Source organism: Mytilus trossulus, chromosome 1, assembly GCF_036588685.1.
Source record: "Mytilus trossulus isolate FHL-02 chromosome 1, PNRI_Mtr1.1.1.hap1, whole genome shotgun sequence".
NCBI lineage: Eukaryota > Metazoa > Mollusca > Bivalvia > Mytilida > Mytilidae > Mytilus > Mytilus trossulus.
In genome coordinates this window covers 56,547,448-56,563,882 of record NC_086373.1, presented here as the reverse complement: position 1 = coordinate 56,563,882, position 16,435 = coordinate 56,547,448, and positions in this window count along the sequence as shown.

Sequence of the window (16,435 nt, the reverse complement as noted above, 5' to 3'; positions counted from 1 at the left end):
ATGCCAGTGGCGCATGAGTATGCTGACCTATCGCAAAGCGATAATATTGCGTGTTCGAATCTTACTGCCGGAATAGGAAAAATTATTTCCTATATTAAATGTAACTTAACTTTACTTTCGATATCAAAATGAAAACCTACGTAATGTTTATCATAGAGAGTGTGTGCCAAATTGGCCCCTCCGTCCATCATTTTTTACCCTATTTGCTAGCTAGCATTGGTGATTCAATGAATTTCCCCTTGTAAAAACAGATTTTAGGGGATCTTTTTGCCATATTATGTGGCCATACAGCAAAGTAAGGGTGAAATCATTCAAAATGTATTTGAGTAAGCAACAGAAAACCACTTTCCTGCAAAACCATTTGTCTTAGTTTGAAATTGGACGAAAAGAGCATCTAAATTAGTTATTTTGAATGTACCGGACATCTATATGTCAAGGCCTATAGCATGTTATCCCTCTTTTAATCGCAGGAAGATGACTTGTCTGTTTTTAACAGACTCGAGGCATTGTGTTTCCACCAAAACCTTACCCTATTAGCGACACAATATGTCTCTGCACTACTTTTTGACCAGGAATTTCGTATTTTTTCACTTTTTCTCCCACAGTCACATGACTTTTGAAAATATACTACGTGAGCAAAAAGGACAAATTATCTTCAAACTTAATTTTCTGAAATATTCGACCAATTATCTTTCATTTGAGCCCAACATGGCATGTGTATGACCATTGATGCAAATGCAGTATTCATTTTAACAATGTAGTGTCTTTTTAATGAATAAAGGTCTAGAATGCCTGAAAGGGAAAGGGTTAAGCCAATTCATAAATATTTTTTAATATTAAAAAAATCATTATTTACAGTTAATAAATCATTTTTTACTATTAAAAAATCATTATTTACAGTTAATAAATCATTTTTTACTATTAAAAAATCATTTTATAATAACAATAAATTGTCTTGTTTTTTTTTATTATTTAAAAAAAGAATTTAATATTAAATATTCAGGTTGATTTTTTCTGATTAAAAAGTCATTTTCTTATATTAATAAATATACCACCTATATATAAAAAATGTTTGATTGCTTTAATGTACGATGATCCTACGTTACTGCAAGCATTTAGCTGAATTAGATCAGTGGTAAACATGAATAACAAAAATAACTACGAAACACATAATTTTATCCTGCTTTCAGTCAATAATGAATTATTGTATAATAAACGAGTAAACAATAATTTTAGTTCCTTCTTACTTGTACCAATACAGTCTCTTGTTACTCTTACTCCATATTGAGCAAACGGTTTTTTTCCGTGAAAGTTCAAGTTGGGTCATCTTCGCGGCAGTGTATGCAGATTTTTTTGAAAAATGATAAACATCAGGGACTTGCATTCGAATACTTAACCTTAATGCGCTAATTATAAATTGTATGATATAAACATTGAATGTACATTGTCGAATATACTAAATGTATGTGTAAGAAGCAAAGAAGAGAAAGTCTCGGAAGGAGTTGCTTTTAGTTCTTTTCTAAATCTTCCCGAAACAAAAACATGTTTGATTTTAACAGGTAAATGTAATTACAGGTGACCAGATTATCAAAGCTTTACCTGTTTTACATGTTAAATTGCTAATATATTATGGGAGAAATTTAAATGTTGAGAAAAGTAATATAAGTTATTTTTATGGCTGTTCAAAACAATAAATTGATTTAAGCACGAAAAAGAAATTTTGAAAGAATTATATTTTTACGGTTGTTGTTCTATCTTTTTAAATTCTATCTAATCTTAAATTCTAATAACTGGCATAGTTTAACACAAGACACAATTAATACAGTGATAAGTAAACTTTCCTTGATTTGATTTGAGAAAGTACTTTTTACACAATCATTTTTTTATATATATATTTATGGAAAAATGGTAAATAATAAAAGGTCATAGGAAATAATTCTTCTACAATAATTATTTCAGAGCCTTTCAAAATGGACGACACACTGGCATATTCCTGACTTGAAACAGGCATTTTCTAATGTAAAAATGTGGATTAAATCTAATTTTATAGCTAGCTAAACCTCTCACTTATATGACCGTCACATAAAATATCATTATAATGACAAGGATGTGTGAACAAAACAACAGACATAATATGTATAAATGTCCTATTACGGGTACAACAGTCAATATTGTGTTATTATCTTCATCACTATAAAACTAAACAAACATATAAACAAACATTTACCATGGCACAAAAACAAAATTACGGAATGTACAAGTACTGCGCCACGTCATATGTAACAAACAAAACACAAAAAGGCATATAGACAAAGCATATTAGATAAAATGACAGACAAGAATACAAAAGTTATCATAGAACAATAACGGGATTATAAGTACAGAGCCACGTCATTGTAACAAAGGAACCCTAAAAGGCATACAGACAAATTTTATAGTAAACATGAAGGAAGAATACAACTTTTATCATAGAACAATAAAATAATGACGGGATGTATAAGTACAGAGCCACGATAAAAACCTATAAAAACAGACGAAACAGTAACAGGAAGGAAGGTTGATGAACTTCATTCCCTTGTGTATACATTATATTCTAACTTACTATTTGTAATGATCTAAGTCTTTCACGCCGCTTGTGAGTTTTCTCTTTTAAACAGTTTGGTTACCGTTATACTTAAAGCAATGTGAATTAATCATATTTTGTCAAGATAAAAATCGGGAGAGGTGCCATTTTGTGATTTGAGATAAACAGAACGATAGAATTGTATAAGAAAAATATACCATTTATTAAATAAGTAAGAAAAAACTTTTTGCTTGAAAAACAGCTTCTTTGACAATGCATTTTGTATGGAACACTTAAATTTATAGAGGTACTTATTTATTGTATCAACAGTTACATCTGGGACCTGGTTTTCGAAAGTATCATAAGATATGTCATAAGATATATCTAAGAACATATTTTATGATGATCTTATGACTAACATTCGTGTGTTATAGGTTGTAAATCAAAGCTGTCTTAAGAGAGTTTTCTTATGACTATTATAAGTGAACTCTATTTTCTATTATTTTAAGTAAAACGTAAATATGAAAATGAAAATGAAAAGTATGAACATATCAAGTATTATCATTCTTAAAATATAAGAATATTTTATTTTTTTCATTATAATCAACATGAAATCTTATAGTAAAGGGAATTGAAATATGAGTTGATAATTTTTTTTAATTTAGTTTGTAATATATAAAAAGTCTTGACTTTCGCTTTCGTGTATTAGCATACGTTATTGTGAATAATTTTTAGATTCCATACATCGAGTACACGCTTATCGAAATACCCGGGTATAACAGAAATAACGAATTTATATGTATATTCATTTTACAAAACCATTAGTTAGAAAAGAATTCCAAATTGTATGTCACAGGAGGTTCAAATTTTAAGCCACCTAATTGAGAAAAAATAAATATTTACTAGTTAGCTATAAAATGGTCGAAAGATACCAGAGGGAAAGTCAAACTCATAACTCGACAATAAACTGACAACGCCATGGTTAAAACTGAAAAGGATAATCAAACAAACAATAGTAAACATGACACAAAATAGAAAACTAAAGAATAAATATCACGAACCCCACCAAAAACTAAGGGTAATCTAAGGTACTCCGGAAGGGTAACCAGATCCTTCTCCACATGTGGCACCCATCGTGTTGCTTATGAGATAACAAATCCGGTTAATAGTCTTATTCGGGAGGTCAAATTTATGAAAAGGAAGGGGACTGTAGTTACGACGTAAGGAACATATCCGATATCATTTGTGAAAAGATTATTCCATTAGGGTCAACCAACTCGTGATGTCGTCCGTAAAATTTACGAAGAGATGATTTCAACTTCACAATTGGGAACTCTTGATTTTATTGCTTCCTTGTGAGCAACACTATATCAGGAAAATCATAATTGGGAAATATATACACCGTATGCAGGTGCTGCTGGAATGTTGCTACTTAGAAATGGAAAGTTCACAATTGGAAAGCTGAAATCATCTCTTTTGTAGTAAAGTTGGGTTTTTCATTGACCCTCATTGTCAATTTCTAGATGTAAGTTAAGATATGAGGCTGACTTAACTGTATCTGTTGTATCCTTTATCTCTAGTTTAATGGGATAGATGTATTCGACATAGTCACCAACTTTGGAATTATTTCGTGAAAATTATCTTCTATATAGCGGAAAGTAGAATTAAAGGATATTGCTAACTTCTTATCTTTCTTCCTAAGAAGTTCCTGTATGAAGTCAGCCTCATAATAATAAAGAGAAAAGTCGGCAAGAAGAGGGACACAGTTCGTTCCCACTGGAATGCCGACAGTCTGTTGAAAAACAAATATGTTGTCAATCAAGAAATCTGAGCATCTTGATAATGTCAGTTTGATAGAATTTTTTGTTTGAATCAGAGTGATCATTTACAAAGTAGGATTTTTCCCTTGTAACTTTTTTGGATTCGAGCGTCACTGATGAGTTTTTTGTAGACGAAACGCACGTCTGGCGTATATACTAAATTTAGTCCTGGTATCTATGATGAGTTTATATACAACCACTGGGTCGATGCCACTGCTGTTGGTTATTTATTTCCCCGACGGTATCACAAGCCCAGAAGTCAGGACTTTTTGTACCGACATGAATTGTCATTGATATGGTTATATTTATAAATTTACTGTTTACAAATTTTAGAATTTTTTGAAATACTAAGGCTTTTCTACCTCCGGCATAGATTACCTTAGCTGTATTTGGCAAAACTTTAAGGAATTTTGGTTCTCAATGCTCTTCAACCTCGTACTTTCTTTGGCCTTTGTAATTTTTTTGGATTCTTGCGTCACTGATGAGTCTTTTGCAGACGAAATGTGCGTCTGGCGTATATACGAAATTTAGTCCTAGTATCTATGATTAGTTTATTTATTTCCAAAGACAAAATATTTTTATCTTCGTTGGCCATTCTTTTTTATGAAACAAAGCAATATCAATAATTGAAAAACACAACAAATATGCTTATTGCAATTAACATGAAATAATATATGAAAAGTAGTTAAAATTTTAGTTGATAACCATAAGACAATCATAAGTCATGTTTCGACTTGTATCTTACGACTTTGACAAGACCATCGTAAGACATGTTTTAGTCATAAGATACTTTCGAAAAACAGGCCCCAGAGGTCATAGTCATAAATAATATGAAAATTAATCAAAAATATCTATATATGCGGAGATACGGGAGGTAAGTGCTTTTGCAACATTTCAGTTAAGTTTGCATATATGTTTGAACATGCAAATCAATCATCATTTATTATCCATAGACCGTTAAATTGTATCTCCGTTCACCACAGTCAAATAGAAACAGAAACTGTTAGTTCGACAAACAAATACACATATGCTTTGTGATATATATCATGTTGTGCTAGTTGTACATTTTCATGTTAGTAAGTATCTGATGATAACGATGTGTGCAATCCATCCACTAGTAACCCGAATTTAACTTGATCGGACAAAAACGTGTTAACGCTGTTTAAATGAAATTAATCGTCATTTGATAAAGATTGACAAAAATTAAAAATAATTTTTAATTTATTTCAATGCATATCAAATCATTTTAATGCCAGTCAAATAGCTTCGCTTGCGGTCGTTCAATTTAATTCAAGTTGGCGGTAAGTTACGTCAAACAAATAGGCCACGCCCCCGTTAAACTATTTCAAACTGGTATCAATTCGTTTTAAACCGTGTTGCGACCCGAGCTTTTAACAGGTAAATCACTCAAGCAAAACAACATCGATGTATCTTTCGTTTATTTGTTTCAAACTTTATCGACTTATATATATAAATGCGTGTATTCTTATTAAAGTAATATACTTCACAATTTAAACAAATGAATGATCAATACACGTAACATATAAGGAATTTAAATAAAAACAATAAAATATTAGTGCACGGTTTAAAAAATTCAAAACTTGTGAATCTGTTAAAAATAAAATAGTAAGATGTTTAACATATTTTTAATTTGCCCGAATGCAGTAGATCTTTATCTCACATATTCGTTTCAGAACTTGCTGAGTGCTATGAAAACTTGTGAATGTAAGTAACGTATGGTCCATTGCAATGACTTACAAACTTTAGGTATTCCTGTATATTTCCGTTTCTCTTTTTCTGTCTTACTATAGTGTACTCGTTAATTAAATATAGACACGGAAATTAAAGTATCTTACAAAAATTATTTATTTTTCACATAGTTTAAATCGATGTATCTTATAGTTTCGGTCAACAACAAATATTCCCTAGCTGTATATTGATATATGAAATAGCTTGTAATAAAAACAATGATGTGTTAAATAATAAAATGAATGAACATAATGTTAACATTTGTTGAATTTAATAAACAGTTAAGTCTTGCACAACATTGCAAATAAAGGAACAGCTCAAAAAACTTTTAAAACTGTGTCAAATTGTAATATCGGTCACTGACGCGAAACGGGCGTTAATTGTGGAAAAGCAACACATTACGGTAATTGTGAATTGTGGTTCCGATTCTGTAAAGGGATTATTGTGCTGACATTCACCGTGACGTACAAAAAGTCTTGCTATAAATAAAAATATATTCGGTATATATGAGATAAATTTTAGTCTGCGATAACGATGGGTTGGTTGATTTAAGTTTTACGACCATGACTTGCTCTAAGTCGACATTCTCTTACGTCTAATGCATTTTATTTACGTTTAGGGCATATTATATAAGTCTACCTACCAAATTGAAATCAACATAAACATTATTAAAATAAACAAGAATGGAAAAGAAACAATTATGCACTGTTGCTCTGATATAATTTTTCATTAACTATATTTTAGCGGTAATGTCCAAATTAAAAACTAATTGTCGTACAAAAAAATAATTTATCGAGGTGCTTTCGTTGAAGTTCGCGTTACATATCAAAATGAATGTCATTGGTCGGAACGTTTGCAAACTTTCAATCCAGGTGTTCTCATCGAGGTCCGCGTTCATTTTTCAATTCAATACACAATATTTCATCTAGGTGCTTTCGTTGAAGTTCGCGTTACATAGTAAAACGAATTTCATTGGTCGGAACATTTGCAAACTTTCAATCCAGGTGTTCTCATCGAGGTCCGCGTTCGTGTTTCAATTCAATACACAATAAGAAGTCCAATATGGTAAAAAAAAAGAATTTTAAACTGAAATTGAACAAAAAAGAAATAATAAAAAATATAGTCTATAATATGTAAATATTTATTTAAGAAAGCTAACAATAAGATGAAAGAAAAATATGTGATGCTTAAGAACACTGATCTGGGCCGTAACAGCCTTATGTTGGAAATTTTAAAACAAAGTTGAAACAAAGGCTTGTCTTCATATCAAATTGTTTTCACGGCCAATTTCTTGCAAGAAGCAAACTCCCATTACTTCAGTGTCGCCCCTGCATGTTTTTGCGTGATCCATGCATGTTTCTGATTTACTTGTCTTTTGTTCATTTACTGTCCTACTGTATGGCTATAGTCTAAGTGTTAATTGTCATTTGAAATACTTTAAACTTGCTTATACTGGTTGGTTCCACGTGAATCTTATGATAATAGTTCATGCATAAATCACCGGAATTTGGTACACGTAAAATGCACGTAATTTTTAAAAATTACATTGTTAAAATAATATTTTTTTTCTAAAATTTAATTGAAATCATTTAAAATACCTTCATATTTTTGCAAAGTTCAAGTGAAAATAATATGAAAAATTTCACGTGTGATTCATTTGAATTACTGAGTTTTTTACTCCATCATTTAAGGCAATGGTGGTGTCGTTGCTTCATCCATGAAGAAATAGAGTACTTTAAAAATATGATTCAGTAAAAACTTTTATAATTGCTCGGTTTTTGATGGTTGTTTTACGGCGGTACGTCTAAACACTGCTAAGGACTCCTTAGTGCACTAAGGACTATACAATGCCACTAAGGACTAGAAAGAGTACTGTTATACGTGTTATTTTTACAAATTATGTTAAAGATTGATATTGAATGCTTAAATTTCAAATTTTATAGAAAAATAATCATAAATAAAAAAGATATTCAACATTTTCTAGGCACGTGCCCATTTTTCTTTGATATACCGAAAATCAATGAACCAATTGACACGTGCCAAATAATATAACAACCGATTAAACAATCATATATTCTTTAATCTAAGCAATAAACAATTGTATCGAAAAGATTAATACTTGATTATTTTAATAAAATGTGTTGTTCTTATTTAAAAGTTAAAATGATTAAAAGGACAAATAATTTTGCTTTTGTTTCATTTATTTCCCGACATAGTTATTTGCCATAGGTTTTAATGTTGATGTGCGCCTAACTAATAAGTAAGAGTGTGGTCAGCTTGGTAAAATGTTCATGTGAGAGACATGAAGACAAAATGAATATATATCTTTATAACTTTTTTGTTTTTATTTTAATTCCGACAAAGATGCGTTACAAATGGCTTTACTAAAACATGAGTAAATTCCGAAAAAAAAACACCCTATAAATCATGATTTTTATTTGTCCACTTTCTATTATGAATGTTCCACAGTGTTTAGTACATAATTTACGAATAATTTCCTGCATTTGTCAATTTAAAGTTAAAGATATAATGTTGACAGAAAAAGAGAGTGCTTTGTAAAAATTACTCACTGTTGAAGGCCGTATGGGTAACTTAAAGTTATTAATTTCTGTGTCATTTTGTCTCTTGTGAATAGTTGTCTCATCACCAACCCGGTTTTTGGACAATGAATAGAAGTTAAAAGCTACTACATACTTTTAATTTGGAAGTACCCATGCAGCAGCAGTAAGAAAAACATGCTACAATGCCGGACCCAAGTCCGAATAAAGGGGTAGGGAAGTAATTTTTCTTTTAACTGGCACAATCGTATGTTTTATTTTTGGCGCAAATCATACCATCTAATTTTAAAACATGTGGCGCAAACGTAACATTTGAGAAAAAAAAGTTGTGGCGCAAAAGGACGCATTTTTGGCGCAAACGGATATCTCCCACCAATCCTACCACATCATTTTTTATATTGGTTGCAAATTTTTTTTATCGTATTGAAGTCGTATTTGTCCAGAAATATATTGCTCAAACGTGTTCTTCATATGATAATAAATTTTGAAAATGAACCATTATAGCATACGCACAAAAAAATAATTTCTGTTCAAATCCGTCTGTTTACTTGTAGCTGGCATTAAATAAGTTTGGTTACATGTAGTAATTTTTTTTTATCAGATGGTTTATTTTTGTCCTGAAATACATTGCTCAAACATCTTCATATGTAAATTAAAAAAAAAACAGATAAAATTTCGAAAAAGTACCATAGCAAACGCACAAGGGTGGTTGCATGTAGTAAAAAGTTTATTATCTTATTGATTACGTGTTGTCCAGTAATACATTGTATAACGTCTCCATATAAGAAAATAAATTTTGAAAAGTGCACCACAAGAAACAAAATAATGTGTTTCGGCTCCATACCTGTGCGAACGCATGTCCGTGTGTATATATGTCTCTGATATAATATATTGTTCTGGAGACAAATTTATTAGTTTCAAGAAATAATTACAAAATACACTTGAGAAAAAAATACTTCTTCATTCTGAAAAAAACACATTAATAGTATTTCAACAACAATTCATTTTTTAAAAGTATCCAACTTTACCAATCTTGTCCATTAAACACAACAAATAGCATGATTCCCGTGTAATCAGTAATGTAATTTGACACGTGTCAAACGGTTCATTGATTTTCGGCACATCAAAGAAATACGGGCACGTGTCTGAATAATATTGAATATCTTATTCATCTAAGATTATTTTTCTACAAAAATTGAAATTTATACATTAAATATCATTCTCTACCATAACATGAAAAGAAATTACATGTAACAGCACCCCATCTAGTCCTTAGTGGCATTTAATAAGTCCTTAGTGCACTAAGGACTCCTTAGCAGTGTTTAGACGCACCCGTTTTACGGTCAGTGGCAAATAGTGCATGCATGTTCGGGACGATACAATACAAGCTCAGCAAGTCGGACAAACATTGCAAATTGTATGCAAAATTTCACAAAGTTCAACCGTGTCATTTGTGGAAAATTATTTACGAAACAAATCATGAGATCATACATGCATTCTTTAAGTAAACCAAACTGCAAATGCGAAATGTAAAAGGTCCAGTTTGAAATTCCACATGTAGGAGTCTGCGTGCCTTTTATATTTGATCAAAACGTCTAATCCAGCAACCTGTCATGAACAAAAAATAAAGGAAATCAAGACGATATGCGCACCTTTAATATGAGTACACTTTAGTAACACCAGGTACATAATTTAAACCTGAAGCAAAAAGACAGTACTCATTCCTTTTAATAATAAGCCGTATAAACCCTATATGTATACACCAAGTGCGCGATTGACGTTAGAACGGACACGGGTGAAACAGTATGAAGATACGTGCTCTTTTAGGATATTGGTGACAAAACATATTTTTGAATATGCAGTTCATATAATGGAATGGTAGTTTTGAGATATAAAATGAAGTACCAATGTAAGCAAGCTATCATTTCCGTCATTTTGTATTTGGTAGAAAGTTGATTAATTGTCAATTTTACCGCCCCTCCTTATTTCATTATGGTTGAAATTTTCTCCAGAAGAACAAAAGTATTACGACTTAAACAAATATGTACTAGGAGACTGAAATGTTACTGTGATAATTATACTTTCCTTTTTAGGGAACCGTCGTTTAGTAAACTGACTACATGCAAATAAGAATTTAAAAGCTACTCGTCCAATTAGCATTAGTCAAAATTTGCTTGTTGTATTTGGTTTTGATGTAGTTAAATGTCCAACAGTAGCTATCTTATAAATTGCATATCCCATATCTCTATTCATCATTCTAACAACAGACTGGTGTACAAATAACATGTTACATATATATATATTTTATTTTATTAGTACTTCTACTTTTTATAAATAAAGTCTCATGTAACCCCATTTCCATAATTAGCAAGCGGTAACGTATATATTTCTTTTTGTCTAAACGTTCGTAAAACTTGTCGATTTCTTTGAAAAAATTAGAGGCAATGATTTAAATTTTAACAACTAAAGTTTCAAGTGACGGGTGTAAATTGTAGGATTGATTGTTGGTTGCTTAACGTCCAGTGGCAAATATTTCCTGCATGTTCAGGACGAGAACAAGTTAACACTAACTTGAATACAATACTAGATATAGGAAGATGTGGTGTGAGTGCCAATGAGACAACTCTCCATCCAAATAACAATTTAAAAATTAAACCATTATAGGTTAAAGTACGGCCTTCAACACGGAGCCTTGGCTCACACCGAACAACAAGCTATAAAGGGCCCCAAAATTACTAGTGTAAAACCATTCAAACGGGAAAACCAACGGTCTAATCTATATAAACAAAACGAGAAACGAGGAACACGTATATATTACATAAACAAACGACAACTACTGTACATCAGATTCCTGACTTAGGACAGGTAGGTTTTGTAATAGAGCCGATCCGGGAAGATGTTTGAGAAAAATTTGGACTGACACTAGAAAATGAGGGTATATTATGAACAATATGCCCCTCATGGCCTAAAAAGGCAACTATGTTAATGCTCTCTCAGTCGTTTTGTCTCCGAACTTGTACATGTTCATCATTTCCAACTCAAATCGCACACAAAAAAACTACACTACCAGTGAGTTCCCATGCAAGCGGAAATTAATACGAATAGAAAATCTAAATGATTTCAAGATCTAGCTATTTCAGTCTCTTTCTGCTATTTGAATACTAATACGTCAGTCGTTTGCTTGTAAATTTCCAGAATTTTTTTGTAACGGAACCAGTCTTACTTAGTGACTCAAGCCAGTCCCAACTATTAGCTTGCGTTTATAGACGCAAGTGGATACTTGGGACTGGCTTTAATCAGACTCTAACGGGACCTGATTTTTTTTATTATTTTTTTTCCGAATAAAGTTGCTTTGTATTTTCAGCCTACGGTAACCTTCTCAGGCCTGATTCCGATGTAACTGTATGTCCTGTGTATAGACTTGGTCTAGCTAGCACTTTATTTTTAAAATGTTTCCGAAACTATAACGGATTTATGAGACTGTTTACATTTGGAACACATAGAATGTTATTCAGCAAAATAACCAAGTTAAACCACTTTTTTACATTGAATATTTTCTGTTTGAGTTTCAAAGTCTGCTTGTATTGTACTTTTTCGCCTTATTCTATCCGTATTCTCATCCAAATAAATTTCCTTTTTCCATTTTGCCCGAGCGGTGATTTTGACGACCATTTTAACACGAATTAATAGTTGTACGGATTCCCGTTTTTTTATGCATCATCCTAAGTTTCGATAGATACATATAAGATTTCTATTTTCAAAAAATAATTCATGGGGATACGGCATGCATCATGAAAAGTATTTATTGCAAAATAAACTAAGAATGAAATAAAGTGATAAAACTCAGTCTGTTTTGCATAAGAACATAAAGATAAATCGTGCAGATGCTTAAATATTAAAAAAAAAAGCAGAATATAAATTAAAAGTATATAGTAATTCATTTTTAAAGGTTAAAAATTAGCAGAAGAATTGCTGAAACACGACAAAGCAACCTATGTCAAAAAGTTAACCGTTACGTATTGCATAAAAACTTTCGACACTCTGCATCTAGAAAAAGTTACCATAAACATGTCAATTCAAATATGACGTCCTTATTACGCTTTGTTAACAAACCCGTGTTCTAATGAGCACAAAAAATATGTTTGACACATGCGCACGTACTTTTTTATTAACATTATTTCCATCGATATCCTTTAAAATATTTACATTCAAGCAGCTAACATAAACTTTTATTATATATTTTTATCAAACAACATATATTTACCTTGCTCGTAGTTTTTAAACTTTTCAAATATGAAATGCAATAAACAGACTCCTCTCGGAGGAAACGGGAACAGCAAAACAGTCTTACGGTATTTTCGTACGCTTTGACCTATAAATATATTGCATTTGTCATGTTAGAATCGAAATAATTCCTTCATGTCATGCTCTATGCTCATTTTAACATGGGTAGACATTATATTTGACCACATTTTACACCTCGCTTACGCTCAGTGTAAAATATAGACAAATATAATGCCTACCCATGTTACAATGAGCATAGAGCATGACATGAAGGAATTATTTCTTAAATAGTTTCCAAAAATATTTTTGTTTATTATTTAATCACTTTGTGATTGCAGAACCTGCTGCATTGGCTTGTATGTGTGAACGTTATTCGATAACGTCAGGAACGATAACTCGTGGCGTAATGTCAACTTACTGTCAAGACAGACGCTTTTATAGAAAATAAAGGAATATGGAGTAAACGTATACGGAACCAGTAATCGCTTTTTGGACAGACTTGCTTTTTCCTTGTATTTGTAAAAAATATAAGACGTTTCATTTTATTTGAATACTTCAAAAATTGAATTATCTGATAAAGTTATCTCGATCACTGTCGACAAAATATTATTGCATGGATGGTAAACTGCTGATTTTTATTTCTAGACATGGTTTGTGACTGTTATAAGTATAGACAACTATATGAATTCTGGTTTACGTTTACAAAGAACACACTATACATTTTTCTGAAATATCAATCCTTTTTGGACAGACTTGCTTTTTCCTTGTATTTGTAAAAAATATAAGACGTTTCATTTTATTTGAATACTTCAAAAATTGCTTCAAAATACTATAGGCCTGTATTGTTGTTATTTTTTTAGGGGTAATGACTCTCCCCCCCCCCCCCCCCAAAAGTAGTAAAATAATTGTATATTTGATTTGAATAATTGTTTTAAAACGTAATAGAAATAAAGGTCAGCCAAACCCAAATTCAGCAATAAGGAGTGTCATTCACCGGGTTTAATTTCTTTCACCGGTTTTGAACTTCTTGTTTTGTTCAATAAATAATAGTAATCTTCTTATCTTGTTCAATAAAAAATAGTAAAATTTACTTTCCATACACATGTTTGACTTCCTAAATAACACTAGGAAATAAAATTTGTCACAATTTCGCTTTTGTCGTCTGCTCAAGTTAGTTTAATTTGGTATTGTAATATGCACATGAGATACTTGTCACTGAACGTTGAACAAACAGTAGCTATCCACCAATCCATCAGTGATTGCGATACTTCTGTTACATACCCGTCATTTTGTCACATGTTTGGTACTATTATTTGAACAAAGTTCGTGTTGTAAGCCGAATTTGTCCTACATTTTAATTGTTCTTGTCAAGTAATACATTCCTTGAACTGGTTTAAATGTTTAACTAAATCCTATGATATCAATTTTGTGCATTGGTTTTTTGAAACGCAATTTTGTTAATTTGAGCGTGTCAACACCTAGTCTAGTAGTGATTTCGGTTTGTATGACCATACAACATATTTATATATTAGTATTACAGTAAGTTATTGTTTCATTTCACGTGTTTACCATTGATAACATCAAATAAAATGTGTTGCAGGTTGAACTAAACCATAAAGGAAGGATCTAAAATTTAAACTATGTATGTTTAAAATATTATGAATGCGGAGTGGGGGTATTGCACGATAGCCTCAGTAGTAGTATGATACTTTGATATCAAATGGACTACAGTTAAAAAGTTGCATTTACTACCAATCCATGCACAATAGTATGATGTATGTTCCTGAGAGTATTATGGACAAAGAAAAGGGTTGTGGTGTACTTTAAAATTTTGAACTAAGTATGGTAGAATGGTTGCCATACGCCTTCATATTACAGAAACCACCAGCGTACACTACAGCATAATTACGATTTCAGTTGTTATAGTTCACACACAAATTAATTGGACTAGTTTAATCTCCTGCATGGTTTATTCCATTGGCAATCATATTCAAGAAAATTCATATTCTGTATGAAGCTTGATTGAGCCGTAGATTCACACAGATACCGATCATAGTTATCTTTTCTTCATTTACATAAATGAACGTCGGGAATTCGGAATATGGCAGTTATACATGTATCCTCAGTTTATATTTATTTTGAAGCATTATCGAACTAATACGACTTAAATTTCTCTTTAAAATTTACTTTGCACTAAATATCTAGTAAATGACTTTACATGGGAATAACTTGGGGTGTATTCATGTATACTAGTATGTAATGATAATAAAAAGAAACCAACAGCACTATTTGACGAAGACGAAATTAAGGATTAAATTTTAACGTCCAGTGACATATATTACAATGATGTCGAAACAGAACTTGAAATTGACAATAGGTATTCCGTCGCTTTTCCAAAGAATTCACGCTTAGTTGAGATTTCACGTGCTATTTTGAAGAGACATGTTTTGTCGAAATGCACATCTGGTGCAAGAAAATTGGTACCGTTAATTTTATTACAACTTCGGGTTCGCATTATAGTTATATTTGTACAAAATAACTAACAATAAAAAAATTGTGATGATTTCTTTAACTGTTCTTGAACGTTCTAGTTTTAATATAAATCTGTGATTTTTCTATATTCGTACTTTCGACGAAGCAAAGCAAGTTCGATCTAGACCTGGACAATTTGATGCATTTAGCAATATTTAATCGTTGTACAAATTTATTGTAGAACATGTAGAAAATCCGTCTTTTTCGGATGAAAAAAATCTACTTTGTTAACTCGGATCGAAAACTTACAATATAGTTTATCCTATTGAAACATGAACGCGGACTACATTGAGAACATCTTGGATTGAAAGATTGCAAATCTACTGACCAATGAAATGCTTTAGATTTAGAACGCAGACCTCAACAAGAACACCTAGATGGATTACACACTGTAATCTTTAGACCGTCGAACAGATAGCGATAATTCCAGACTTCTTCTTCTTCTTTTTCTTTTAGTTCAAATAAGGTCACAATATAGAAGAATACAAAGTCATACTGCCAAGGAATTGTATATTAGGAATTGTATATTTATAATCCCTTGATGCTGCTGTACATGCCTGATTGACAAAGATTTAATAAAATTGAATTATTCATAAAAATGTGTATCACAATTTAAGTGTTTCTATATTAAGATTGTGATTAAAAATATGTATTTTATGTACTTGTTTTGGTTTGGATTTGTTTATTCAAAGCTCGCGAGAACAGCTGATCTCTTAAGGCCGTAACAGTGGTGGTAGATATTCACAGATTTTTTTTACATAAAAACACACTATAACATATTCATGTGACAATAATAATGTGTCTGTTTTTTAAACCAATTTAGAATTGGTGTATATATGTTTCCGCTGATAATAATTCTATGTTAGATAAACATAATTATTTGGAATTAAAAGTTGTATAGTTACAATAAGTACATTTTCAAATCATTT